The 12,168-nt window shown below is 42.3% G+C and overlaps 1 long non-coding RNA gene across 2 annotated transcripts; it reads left to right on the top strand.

The window, feature by feature from the left end:
• Nucleotides 1–365: 365 nt before the first annotated feature.
• Nucleotides 366–4,520, top strand: LOC102080569 (uncharacterized). 2 transcript variants are annotated; one of them, XR_267578.3, is made up of 3 exons: nucleotides 366–611; nucleotides 732–981; nucleotides 3,778–4,520. It is a non-coding gene; the product is annotated as an uncharacterized LOC102080569 (long non-coding RNA). The 2 variants fall into 2 exon arrangements; XR_267577.4 differs by having other exon boundaries at nucleotides 367–611; nucleotides 735–981.
• Nucleotides 4,521–12,168: the final 7,648 nt, after the last annotated feature.

Below are 12,168 nucleotides of genomic sequence, written 5' to 3'. Positions count from 1 at the left end.
ATTTCCTGTCTCTGAAGTTCATTGTGTTTCTGAAAACAACGTAATGGATTTATAAAACTATCAAAGGAAACTGTTTCAAATATTTAGTTGTTTTCTTGGATAAAACGTTCAGGCACGTGTTAGTTAAGAGTAGTACACCACAGTGTATTTATCCACAGTGTGTGTACGCTGTCACGGCTTGTATAGACGGTGTGTGGTTCTTACTGGGTAAACTCAGCAGCAGAGCAGCTTTGAATGAAGTGGAACCGAAGTGACTGTGAAAATGTTTGTTGACATTATTACATTTATTTAATTATCAACAGCACGTAGACTGTACGTGCCTTCATCATAAATCAGTGAGTCACGTCATGCGTGTAGGAGCAAAAAGAGCCCGTTTGTTTTCACAGCAGCACAACGGACAACACAGCTCGGCCTCACAGGCAGTGACACGTACCGACGCGTGGGTGCGTGGATCGAGCACAGAAAGCGAAACCCCGTAACGGTGCGTGTTCCGCTTTAGGAAAAACCACGTGACCGGCCCGTAAACTGTGTTTCGTCCTGTGAGGGTAGAGTGGGTTTGATGACGTAGTGCTGTGGCACAATGTTCCTCGTGGGTCACAAGGAGAAATCAGGTCCGTGTTTTTTTAGCTCTGGAAGCTGTAATCTCCACATTTATGCTTAAAATGATGTTTTTATTAATGTGGCGCGAAAACTGCACGTCACTGTCTGAGTTTGTTTGCTGTTTAATCCAGCAGGTGTCGCTCTCCACGAGGCGCCACGGAGATGACGGCTGGTTTTTGGAGGTCTTTTTTCTGCCAGTAGAGGGCAGTGAGCGTCATGGGCTAAACAGGGACATTTCCAGGGACAAACGACGAAGCAGCAAAGAAAATGGGCGCACAGAAACAAAGCTGTGAACAGACCCAGCAGTGTCACTACTCGCTGTTGTAATGTGTCGCATAAAAACGATGCCACGGAACTGACCCCGCGCGACCCTTTATTGTGGTAAGTAACTTCCGGAATAAATCGGAAATTCTTAGTTCCCAGCCGGACATTTTTTGTGGAACTCTGACCCGGGATGGCGCCACTGAACGTAAACACGACATTACTCCCTCGTGACAACCCACAGTGGGCAGCCGGGTGTAGTGATGGGTGGGTGATAAGTGTGTCGTCATTACGTGGACAGGCTGGATAAAAGGAGCCAGAGAGAAGAAGGCCCATCCACTCTGACCTGTGCACCACAGGGGACTGTTTACATAAGCTCGGGTTACACCGCGCTAACAGCATGACGGGGAATATAGTGCAGTTATTTTGATAATAGCCAAAATAATAAAGCAGCACAGTGTCAATGCAGAATTTACAAAACACATTTATTAAGGGAGCAACGTCAAAAACAGGAATCAAAGTGAAAGATTTGTTTTGGAAAATTGTGAGTGTTTATGTGAAGGGTGAAAGGAAACGATCCCAGACTGAAGACAATGTCATTTTCCTGTGACGTACACACAAACAGTCCAAAAGCGGCTCCTCCTTTCAATGCAAACAGTCAAACGTTGTGCTAAACACGACATCTAACATCCACAGTGTCAGCTCTAAAGTCTGTGGTTAGTGAAGATCTGCCGCACTCACAGATCCTCCTGGTCTCCGACTGCTCGACAGAAAAATGTATTTTACCTGATTTCTTGATCAGGTAAAGGCACTACATCCTTAAAGATTTTCAACTGGACCTGATAACCAACATGAGACAATAACATATTTCATACCTGAAGTAAAGGACGCACTCTTTGAATGGACATTTTTCCAACTAATGATTTTATTAGACTGAAATTTAAGGTGGATGTAAACGGTTGTATAACAATAATAATAATAATACATTTTATTTGAAAGCGCCTTTCAAAACACTCAAGGTCACCGTACACAGTGGAGTAAAAAGCAACATAAAAGCAAAGAGTTTACACAATCATAAAAGCATAAGACATAAACAAATTTAAAATAGTCGAATGGAGAGGTTATGTGGGATAAGCTATTTTGAACAAGTGGGTTTTGAGTTGGGACTTAAAGAGAGAGAAGGTAGAGATATTTCTTAAATCAGGAGGAAGGGAATTCCAGAGTCGAGGAGCAGAGCAGCTGAAAGCCCTGCTCCCCATGGTGACAAGACGGGGGGAGGGGACGGAGAGTGAAAGGGAAGAAGAAGATCTGAGACAACGAGATGGGGCGGTGATGTTAACCAGATCAGAGAGTTATGGAGGAAAGAGATGATGAATAGCTTTAAAAAGCTATGTTGTATGTTTTGTGGTAGTAAGTTAGTAAATGTAGAAACAGGGCAGTCCTGGAACAATGTGTGCAGCTTGGTGGGGAGTCTGGACCCACCCCCACTGAAAATAGTCAAATGTGGAATCTGTTCAGTGAATATAAAAGTGCGAGTGCAGACTCTTCACAGCTAAGCCTGACGTGAGTTACTGGACGAATCATCTGAAGCTGTTTATTACGTCTCTGAGGGAAATGGATCAGCCCATAAACTACTCTCATTACTTAATAATCCTAATGTAATATTCTATATATTTAATATTGTGTTCAGTGCTGCTCATTGGCTCTTTATTATCCTTTTTTGTCTTTAATATTTAAAGTGGACATGAAGCACTACATGTACAGACTCACTGACATCACTGAGCCTGCTCTCAGACACAGATGGAACCGTCTGTGACGCTGGATTTAACACTGAAGTGCTTAGAAAAACATGTTTAGCGCCACCTTGTGTCAGTACAGAACATGACATCATCAGGTTGGTTAGAATGACAGAATCAATAACTCTTACAGTGAAACTGGACGGAATATCCTTGATTTGTTACTGTTGCAGCAGTACAGTGACCCCTTAAACTGAGTTATTGGTAAGTCTGCTGACTCCACCAACCAACCACCTATTAACCAGCCAACCTGATGACGTCATGTTCTGTACTGGCACAAGGTGGCGCTAAACATGTTTTTCAAGTTGAAGCAGTTATTTGTTAACACAGGCTAATTTATTGGTAGCTTCTCTCTAATGATAACGAGACTCAGCGTGAGCCTGCAGAAGCCACGCCTACTGTCAGTTATTGCCACAGTGCTGCAGTCAGTGACATCAAAATAAGAAATGTCTGTAAACTGTCCATGAAGAACCTCTGTCGAGGTTAACATCCAGAGTTCTTGTTTGCAGGAAAAGATCAGATGTTTTTCTGCACTTTACTTTAATGATTTTCCTTGACACAATATAAAATGCATTTATTCAAATCTGTTATTTTTAGCTTTTATTGGTTAGTTTTTTGCTTTGTTATCTGTTTTTGTTTCACATGCTACTACGAGATCTTTCATACATCACTTCCTTAGGGAATAATATCAGGGATTCGTTTGTTGCAGTGCTAAATCATGAACGAACGGGAGGTTTCATTGATTGGTGTGTGTGTGCGCTGTTATGTTGTAAATAAGCTGGGTGGGTTTCTGACAGGGTTGTGTTCATATGTTGGGAACATTAAACGTGTGTGCGTTGTTTTCATGTTGATAATGAAGAGCACAGCTGCTGAGCTCGGACACAAATACACAATCAGTCATGAATGATTTTCATTCACACAGAAACATTGTTACAGCTCTGATACAGTCAGCTTTCACTGAGTCAGCTGATCACAGCCTCATTAAATCCCTTCTGCCTGCTAACCTTCTTTCTCTGTTTCAGCCCAACTACAGGCTTCTTTGTATAGCTTACTTCTTTTAAGTCAAGAGTTGACGTGACTGTTCCCTTAAAGATGGTTTTCCCTTGTATGTCATACACAGGGAGCCCTCTGATACCCCCTGTTGAAGCTCCCCGGATTAAAGACACATCTGCACCTGTGAGGAGCAGAAACCTCAGACTGGAGGAGACGCCTTAGAGAAGGAGGAGGTGCAGGGAGAGCACATCCTGCAGTTTGGGAATTAAAGGATCATCTTTCTTCTGGAGAATGATGCCGTGTGGTGAATGGACGGGTTCTACTCTGCTCCAGCACTCAGAGCACCTTCTACACCCTCGGTGTGTTTAGAGTGTTTTATATCTAAGTTCACACTCAGAGGTCAGAGGTCAGGATCTTGTAAAGTGTATTGTGCATAAAGAGAAGCTTCCTGATGCAAAACACTGTCTTCCTTTCTTATTTCATTCAATTACCACAAGTAAAACTGCTGGTTTTTAAGTGTTATAGGTGCGATGAATAAAGTTATTTTATAGGATTTCTGTGAAACGTTTTCAAAGTCTTGTTGGTGTCTGTCAGATCAGATTAACTGATACATGAAGCTGTTTCAGTCATTTACAAACCCCAGTTTTTACAGTTTTATCTCCTCAGTGTTACATCACAGCTTCAGTGTGTGTGTGTGTGTGTGTGTGTGTGTGAGTGACTTTAAAGTTATGCCTCAGGTGTGAAGCAGATTCCCACTGTGGGGTTAAAGGTGTGTTTTCTTTGTTCTTCCTTGTTAATCACTGTTTGTCATCAGTGATTTGGATTTTTGTCTCTGAATGTATGTTTGTAATTAAAATGGTTTTCTGATCACCTTTTTATTCTTCTTTGATATGTTTCTGCACTTAATTAGATGATCTACAAAATAATTCAATGAGGACAGATCATGGGGAAAAACTGAGCATGGTTTATTAAAATAGAGAAATTTAGCCACGTGGCAGTTAACTTAGATGAAGACAGAATCCCAGCAGTGAAAGGAGTCAGGAGACTGAGGAGGTGGGTTTCATGACTGAGTGTCTGAATGACAGAAGACTAGTGAGATGTAAAGCATGACGTCAGAATTAGGTTTGATAGTGCAGGAAAAATGGAGCAATGTAAAGAAGAAGCTAGCAGGCGATCAGCGAGGAAGCCTTCAGAGGTTTTAAAGATGGTCCTGATTGAATTCATACACAAGCTCGCATTTCTTCATTCAGCTTTGTTGTGTGTGACTTTGTGTTAGAACTGGGGTCTGTGTGTGTGTTTGTGTGTGATTGTTGACATCACAAAAAAGGTTGAACCCTCCCTGGAAACTAACAGAAACCTATTTGAACATAGAAACAACAAACACATAATGAACAATACAGCATCATTAGTTTACTCTGCATCATGTACTCAGTCTAAGCACAGGTGCTGTTACTGTAACACTTCTGTATATAATCATAATTTGCAAATAAACAGGATAATCAAATAAAGTCACTCTGATGGCTCAGTGTAAAAAAAAAACAGGGTTTTTATTGGCTAAAAAGCTGCTATTTGATTGGCTGTTTCTGCATTACATCCATAGGCAATGGGCCCCTGTGGGGGCAGTTTAGATTCTCCTGTAAATCTGACCCTACGTCTGTGGACTGTGGATGACCCACGGAAACACAGGGAGGCTCCGCCCAGGCACTGGGATCAAACTCATGAAGCTACCAGATAACCAATCATCTGCTGCTTCATGGCAGATTTAAGCATTCATTGAAACTCCGCTGACTTTTGGTTTGGAGATTCCTCTGAGGCAAACAGAACGCAGCCTGTAAGCTTCTCAGCCTGGAGAGGATCTGTGGAGTAAATCAAAGAATACTGTGAGTGATGTGAGGCAGCCGCTTGCTTCCTGCTTTTAAATCAGGACACGTCCCACATGCACCCCGTGTTCACAGAGCCTGCTCCAAAGTATTTTTCATTCCCTGATCCATCAAACATCTAAATTAGCAACACAAAGCTCAACCAGTCCATGTGGTTGTATATGTCTGTATGTTGTGTGCGTGATTGTTTTATTGCAGTGAATGCAGATGTCAGGTGACTTCCACTGCGAGCAAACTTTCCCACGGGGACAAATAAACTGTCTGTCTTGTTGTTTGTCCTCGGGGACTTCTGATGTCCTCAGCAGTTCTATGTTTGTGCCAAAGTGCAGGTTTGTTCTTATTTTTGTGTGAAACAGAAAACACAAAGTTAAACATGCTTCACCCTAAAAGCCTTTTTAGCTTATTCTCATCTTCTCAGAACACAAGGACAAAGATCCAGACAACCACCGGAGATATCCATGACCTGTGTGTGTGTGTGTGTGTGTGTGTGTGTGTGTGTGTCCTTTGAGCCAGACTGGAGGTCTCATCAGAGCAGTCAGCTGTACTCAGCGGGACTGCCAATAGTACACATGATGACAGCACAATTTCATAAAAAGCTGCACACTCCAGGTGTTTGTGTACAAAGCCATCCATGTGTGACACTCATATTAACTGTGTCAGTGCTGTGGTCTGTACATTTATGAATGGAAGTCTTTTGACTGCAGGACAGCATCTGTCTCTGATCACCAGGTCTGTGAACATCTGCCCTTTTTAACAACAGGATATCGTTTACGCCATCTACATGCTTTGTACAGAGAAACCGCCCAGCGCATCGCCAGAGCACCACTTCCTGCCATAAAAGACATCTACAGGAAGCGGTGTCTGAAAAAGGCTGGGAAAATCATCAGAGACCCCAGTCACCCATCACATGGACTCTTCACCCTCCTGCCCTCTGGGAGGCGCTACAGGAGCCTCCGGACTAAGACCACCACCACAGCTGTCAGACTCCTGAACTCTGCCTCCTGACATCTGACCCACATTAAACTCATGGACTAAACATACACACACTCACAACCACCCATAACTGAACACACACACAATGGACAAAACAAACAAATGGCCAACTGTACCCTAACACACAGTAATAACATGGACTGAACCACAACCACTAGCACTTTATATAACTACTGTATAATTTATCCATATATCTCACTGACCTCAACTGCACTACTGTAAATGCTGTATAGACAATCATACTGTACAATACAATAATCATAGTTCTACAACTGTTTATTAATACTGGCAATTGTATATCTACAATCTGTATAGTTTTCATATTTTTAACCATACGTATATCCTGTTCATAGCTTGTACACTCACTACAGCTACAGCCTGTACATACTTATAATATATTAGATATAGTATATAGTACAGGAGTCTGGTGAGGAACTTTGTCACATGGAGTCACACAAACCACCTGCAACTCAACACCTCAAAGACCAAGGAAGTGGTTGTGGACTTCGGGAGATCCAGACCAGGTCCAGTTCAGGTAGAGGGAGAGGAGGTGGAGGTGGTCAACACATACAAGTACCTCGGGCTGTGGGTGGACAACAAACTGGACTGGTCATGCAACACAGAGCACCTGTATAAAAAAGGCCAAAGCCGACTGTATTTCCTCAGGAGGCTGAGGTCTTTTAACATCTGCAGGAACCTCCTGAGGATGTTTTACCAGTCGGTGGTTGCTGGAGTAACTTTCTATGCTGTGGTGTGCTGGGGGAGCAGCACAGCTAAGAAGGACTCATCCAGGCTGGAGAAACTAATCAGGAAGGCTGGCTCTGTGGTCTGTGAAGCTGGACACTCTGGTGTCAGTGGCAGAGAAAAGGACACTAAAGAAACTGCTGGACATTATGGACAATGCTGGGCATCCTCTGCACACGGTCATAACCAACCAGAGGAGCCTGTTCAGTGACAGGTTGCTTCTCCCAGAGTCAAGAACCAGCAGACTTAAAAACTCCTTTGTCCCACAGGCCATCAGACTGTTTAACTCCTCTCTGGAGGGGAGAGGGAGGGGAAACAGGAGGACAAGGGAGGGGGGAACAACTGAGCTGTAGGTGCTTTTTTACACTGTGCAATATTTGCAATATTTTTTCTTATATTCAACTGTGCAATAATCACTGTGCAATATACTCACTCAAATGTGCAATCCTATTTATCCATGTTACATATTCAGTATTTATATATGTGTATATGTGTATATATGGTATATTATGCTTATATCCTTACTCTCATTCCCCTTATTGTCTCTGTAACATGCAACTTCTGTCGGTGCTGTGCTGCTGGAAACTGAATTTCCTGGAGGAACCCACCCGAGGGATTAATAAAGTTTCATCTAATCTCTATCTATTCATAACATACCTTCATACCATGTACATTGTAACACATCTGTAATAGATCCATATTCTGTAATATATCTATATTTTTGCTAAAGCACTTTCTGGATGGATGCAAACTGCATTTCAATGCCTTGTAATTGTGACATGTGCAATGACAATGAAGTTGAATTCTATTTTATTCTATTCTATTCAAAATTGTATGTGTATGTAAAAGAAACAATAATAAATGTGCTTGTGTGGCGTTCTTGCCTGTTAAAGTTAAATCATTTTCCATTAAAAGAAAAAAAAGACGTACCCAGTTCTGTTTTCCTTTGGCCCTAACCCTGTTCTGTAATTCAGAGGTGAATTTGTTGGTTTATTTTAAGCAGAAGGTTTGGCATGTCAAGGGAATTTTTCCTCATCCTAGATCCTCTGACTGGAGAAAAATGAAACCTCTCTCTGCACCCTCTCACCAATTGTTGACTAAAGGATGGCACGTTGCCTCCTGCTGCAGAGATGCATTGAATTACAACCTGAGGCGCTGTGAGAACTTGCATGCTAACGACTTCCAGGCCTTCCAGGACGAGTGTTTCCACAGACACACTGCTTCTACAGCGATGAGCACCCAAAGCACAGCGTATTACACAGAGCAGTGATGATTTCATACAGAATGATAAGGATCTCCTCATCTCCTTTAGTGATGAGCATTCTTTGTCCACAGTTCTTGAGCACAATTCTGCTGTTTTGATAAGAAAACTGTAGATTATTAGTAAAGCATGGCCGGCATGTTCCTGGGGCCCAGCACTATGTGTGCAGCAGGAGCACCAGGATGGTTTGTGCTTGCATCAAGGCAGGCCTGCAGGACTGCTCGTGCCTTTATGTCATGCCTTCTAGGGCCCTCTGCGGTTGCTGCGGTTACCATGTTTTTTTGGACTCGCTCTGTAATTGAGTCTTGCGCTTTCACTCTGGATTCTGCAGCCCTGTACAAAGCAGCGATTATTCCTGAGCAGCAGATGAGTTGGGGAGGCCTGGGGTTAAAAGGGGCTTTGAATGAATGCCATTTGATTCTCATGAAGCTCACTGGCTGCACACTCTTTGTCTTCAGCTTTCTGAAATGCCCCGGGCCTGACTGAGCGCTTAGAACAGACAAGAGCTTGTCTCATCACAATTAGAGGTCTAAATTTAACTAGAAGGACACAGGCTGAATATTTTCATGGCTCTTCAAACAGTCATTATTTCATTATTTATATTGCAGACAGACCATGAAAAACATGAAAGCAATTACAACACTCAAGAAAATTACTTTAACAAGTCTCTGAAGACCCAGCGCATTCATTGTGTTGCCATGCAGAGCAGCTAGCTAAACTCTGCTCCCACAGAGGGTGGTCAACAGTGTTGCATCCTCACTGCTGCCCTGGACACTGTGGCTCTTCTGATAAAGAAAGTCTCAAATCAAAAGTACTTGACTCCTTGGTGGCTGTAGCTCAGGAGGTAGAGCAAGTCACCTGCTGATCAGAGGGTTAGTGGTTCAATCCCTGGCTCCTCCAGTCCATATCTCAAGATATTAACCCCCAGTTGCTCTCCGACACAGCCATTGGAGTATCAGTGTAATCAGGAAGCACTCAAAGTTTAGAAGAAAGTGGCGTGCTGTATAGAGCGCTTTGAGTACTCTGGGAGAAGAGAAAGGTGCTGTGTAAGGATCAGTCCATTTACCATTGGTGTAACTCACACATGTACTCCTTCAAGCAGACCACCCTTAAGATCTTCATTTAGCATGGAAAACAGTTTGTTGCTCTATTAAAAAAGCCCTGAGGTTTCCTTTTAGCACTGTAGCCAGTCGAGATGAGAGATTGAGCAGGGGCCATCTGTTGGTCACAGTGGACGGCCGCCCCCTCCGTGAGCTTGGTTCTTCTGAGGTTTGGTTTCTTTCTAATATTGTCTTTAGCTAGCAAAACAAAGCACCGTGACACAACTGCTGTTGTGAACTAGCACTTTATACATAAAACTGAAGCAAACATAACTAGAGGAGCACTTTTACTATAGTCAGAGCCCACATGTATCAATTCAAACTACGCTATCTGTCTGAGTTAAACTGGATATGTGGGAGATATTACAGGATAAGCAGCCATAGAAGCTAATGCTTATTAATTCACAGCCAATTAGACTTAGTCGTTATCACATGAGCTCAGACAAAAAACGATGGGTGCACTAAGAGGAAAAAAAGACTGTTTAAAGATCTTAAATTGATATTATGCCATTTGTCAGTTACTAACTTTCAGAAGTATGACACAATGGTAAAAACAATACAAAGTTAAACATAGGTAATGGAATACAATTTAAAAAAGTGTACCTGCACATAGATGTGTCAGCCTTCTACAAATATGGGTTCAATCACACACTCGTCCAAAAACATCTGTTTTCCAGGCTTTCATCGTGTTACCAGTTGAACACAGGGTTTCTTATATTAGCTGCCATGTTGACATTTTCATGCATCTTGGAATTTTCTGTACTGAAATCTGACCTACTTGTCCTACTTGGCTGTTTTACTGGATTTTTCCTCGTGGAAACTTCTCTTACATGCACCATGAAGAGCCTTTACAGTCTTTTTATTGCACTATGGGAAAAATCTCACTTTTCAAATCCATGTAAATGCATGCATTTGAAAGTTTTCACCCATTCATCTGTCTTCTTAAGCTTCTCCAGTTCAGGATGACAGGGCGGTTTGAGCCACTGTGTATACCTGGAACAGGTCAGCAGTCTGTTGCAGGGCTGGCACATCATCAGTTAACTGAACCCCACGCCTGTCTCACCTGGAGAAACTCCACACAGAAGGATCATGGCCTGGAGTCAAACCCAGGACCTTCTTGCTGTGCGACATAATGTTAATCATCATTTTTAAGTTTCCTTTGTAGTTATTTATGAGACAAACCTGCACCCTGCAATTTTTTGCAGAAACAGTATCTTACCTAAGAAACAGCAGCTTCCAGTTCAGTTTTATTGCAACAACAGTTGCCTCAGGGTGCTTCATACTGTAAGGCAGACCCTACACACATTAATCCTGACACATCTGTACATTGTGTTGCCTTTACTGCACAAAGGTTCTGGTTTAGAAACATGTCTGGGGTCTTACTGTATCATCTGCCTTTGCCTGAATGACTTTACTGATAACTGGCCATGACTCTGAAAAAGTGCACAGACTAGTGTGTTGGATAAATGTGGGAAATACTCCATATGTAACATAACTGACAATGAGTTTTAACAAAACTATTATACACAGTCTCAACACTGTTAGAGGCGCAAAGGTGACTGGACACTGTCATGCAGATAAAAGACATCCCTCAACAAAACGAAATTAGGGTAAAGCCGTGTGGTCATTATGAATAACAGGAGTCCAGCTAAGTTCCTGCCAAGAGATTAAAAGTTTGAGCGTGCCTGGAAACAGTTTTGGGTTATTCCCAGTTCGTCTTGAGTGGGTGCTTAGATTTCCTGTGCACAAATACAAACTGTAGTAATGTAAGACTGAGTCGCTCCCAGTAGCACATTACACAACAGCGTGGTTGTTGCACACTGACCAGTATACAAGGAGATTCTGCAGATAATCATTGTTTTAAGTAAATTTACAGGATTTTAATTATTCTAAAGTTTTGTTTTCACTGCTTCCTTTCATGTTTGCAATGCTACATTGTTACATAAATGTAGACATGATATACTCCCCAGAGAAAAAAAATAGTAATAAAGTAACATTCCCGTACTGTATAACAGTATCTACTGTACGCTACATCCATTAGCTACACACATTTTTGAGTTCAGGGAGGCTGGAAAGCCTGGATCGGTCATTCCAGCAGGGACAACACATTATTCCTTCAACCTAGCACACGTGTGTTTGTACGGTGAGAGAAAGCAGCCACAGGGGGAACACGTAGGATGAAACCCGGACCTGAAGATGAGGGTACTTTAGTCCTTGTTAGGAATTAGAGAGGCTGTGCTACCAGTCAGGAGGTTGTTGGTTTAATTCCTGGCTTCTCCCACGTAAATGCAACATATAATTTACTGAAGCCCAAAGGGCCTCTGATGAATCAGTGTATGCACGCGAGGTTGAAAAGACTTCAGCACAGAATAAAGCATCTGTATGAACGCGTGTGTGATTCAGGCTTGGAATACAAAATAGTGCTTTGATTATTAAAGTATCATACACCGGTCCATTATTGCCATCATACGATTATGATTTAGTTACACTGAATATCTCCTATTAGGATCTATGGATTATTACATTTGGGGTCACACTCT

This window comes from Oreochromis niloticus, linkage group LG9 (assembly GCF_001858045.2).
Source record: "Oreochromis niloticus isolate F11D_XX linkage group LG9, O_niloticus_UMD_NMBU, whole genome shotgun sequence".
Classification (NCBI taxonomy): domain Eukaryota; kingdom Metazoa; phylum Chordata; class Actinopteri; order Cichliformes; family Cichlidae; genus Oreochromis; species Oreochromis niloticus.
This window is presented reverse-complemented; position numbering and strand designations above follow the sequence as displayed.